The following is a 2,427-nucleotide window of genomic DNA, read 5'->3' as shown; positions in this document are numbered from 1 at the left end:
CTCTCTAGGATACTGATTTTTGTCCCATGGGAATTTTCAGTCTATGTAAAAAGCAATAGATAACACCTGGCATGACATGCTTATTTGTTACCACCCACACACCTTACTTTCTCATTTCTGATTTTAAATATTCTAATTGTTCTCCTAGTATCCGTGGTTGCCAAGAAAAAACTTCAGAAGCCTGATCTGATGCTTGGTTTAGTAATAAGGTACAGACAGGCTGGAAAAGCTGTCTAAAGTTAAGATAATTTAATAATGGATATAAAAACATCCATCTCACATGGGCATTACAAGGTTTAATTAATATCTATAATGCAATTTGGGAACTTTAAATGAAGGGTGACAAAGAAGTGGAACCATATTTCTAAGAATGTATTTATTATGATTCCTGACACGCATGTTAAATCAAAACCAGGGCCCTGAAGTTTTTCAGCACCTGAACAGACTGAAACTTGAGATCATCTCACACTACTGCTGTTCAAGGGGATCTCCTAGTGAATGAAAGGAGAATTGCAAAGAAGAGCTTGTATGAAACCTTGTATATTTTGTATTAAGACAAACCTTCAGCCAAGTAGCATGTCATCTTTGACATCTATACTGTGCATGAAAAGCAAAGGCTAAGACACTGAAGCAAAATCTGAAGGAGTCAAGACTCAGAACTCTCCCTTCCCTAAGCGCCACCACCCCTGGTAGAGCCCTTCCCCGAGTTAGCAGACTGACAAACTGTCTCTGGTTGGGACAGAAGCGAAGTGCAGAATAGACCCAGCTGGTAAACTGGAAAGAAGTCTTAGGTAATCCCATTTCTTAGAACTTTAAGGAAACTTTTATTTATGGTCTTTGGAAAAAAGGATGGTCTCTTTTTATATACCAGTTTTGTAAAAGGCCTACAAGGAGCTCTTGGCCCTTGTAGATCATTAGTCATGGAGGCTCTGAGGTGCTATTGCACCTCACGCAATACATCCCCTGTTTGCAGCTCAGGCCCAGTTCTACTTAAATATTTCTTGTAAATGTTAACTTTATAAAAATCTTTGAATAGCTTAATCTTAAACTATGTTTCCAGGTTACTTTGAAAATCTCTGGCATATAATAATGGGGTTTTGGACTCTCACAAAAACACCAGTCACTTGAGGCCTGGCTCAGTGAAGAATTAGGGGCCAAAGGGTGGTGAAAAATATGACGTGAGGGACATTGGGAAAAACAACTGTTTTATAAATAGGCGCTCTTCAGAACAAGACTGTAGAGAATTAGAGGACTGTTTATTTCCACGCAAGTTGTCCCATAGTAAAAGTTACAGGATTCCAATTTGCCCATTTGGACACTTTTAGCATAGCACCTTGCTGTGTGGGCAAACTTCTGCTTATGCTAACACAGCTGATGGAGTCAGTGAGTGGTTGTGCATGGCAATGTTGCCAACTTAGCGACTTCACTGCTGAATTTAATAACTTTTTTGGTTCCTATTGACAAAATGTGGGTACCAGGGGTCCTGTATCTGTTTAACCCATGTAATACCTGGTAAGCCATCTAGGGATGTTTTTGACACCTCTGAAGATCTAGTTTTGTCTAGACAATTCCTGTCTTCAGGGCTCAACAACACCAGTGCACAAGGATTCACTAAAGCCTATCACTTTCAACTGATGGTAGGCAACATTCCTTACCTCAACTATTAGCTTGCTTCTCATAAGACTTGTTACCACACAGCTAAACCAACTAAGCTGTGCCTGTCCCATGTAGACAATGACAACCCTTGCAATCTGGGAATAAATTTCAACACATTAGTGGCCACCAAGCTCTTAGGAGAAACTTTTATGTATATATATTCCCAATAAATAAAATATATTATACCCATCTATCTACTTGGCGTGGGTGGGTGTATGCGGTAGGCGACAGGCCGTGCCTTGAAGCAGGGGAGCCAAAGCCGACTCCTGGGTCGGACCGGGCCCACGTGCCGCCTCCCACTCAACCCCAAGCTTCCGAACGTAGAGACACTAGCTGGCAGCACCCCTGCCTTACGACTGAGCATAGCGTCACCGAACGCGGCCTGATTGGCTGGCACCTATCCAAACAGCCCCTCATTGGCTACCGAATTAGAACCTCGTTTCCTGCCGGGCTGACAGGCTCTGTGAGGGTGGGACGGCGGCCCGGAACTCGTGCCTTCCCGGGATTGGTTGGGAATTCCTGATCACGCCGGTTTTTGATTGGCCGCTTTCTGACCTGTGATTGGTTCCAGTCCCAGTCGCCGGGCCTGGAGGAGCGCGGGTTCTTTCCCTTCCCCCCACCTCGGATTGGCTGACGCGGGCCGTGAGCTCAGTTCCGTCGCTTCCCGAGGTCACCTGCCACGTGACTCAGGGTCGCGGAGGCCGTGAGGCGGCGGGGCTCAGCCAATCGCCGCTCGCCGGCCTCCCCTCATTCAAAGTCGGCGGGCGCGCG

The sequence above is a fragment of the Crocodylus porosus genome, unplaced genomic scaffold (assembly GCF_001723895.1).
Source record: "Crocodylus porosus isolate Cpor-Errol unplaced genomic scaffold, CroPor_comp1, whole genome shotgun sequence".
Taxonomy (NCBI): domain Eukaryota; kingdom Metazoa; phylum Chordata; order Crocodylia; family Crocodylidae; genus Crocodylus; species Crocodylus porosus.
This window is presented reverse-complemented; position numbering follows the sequence as displayed.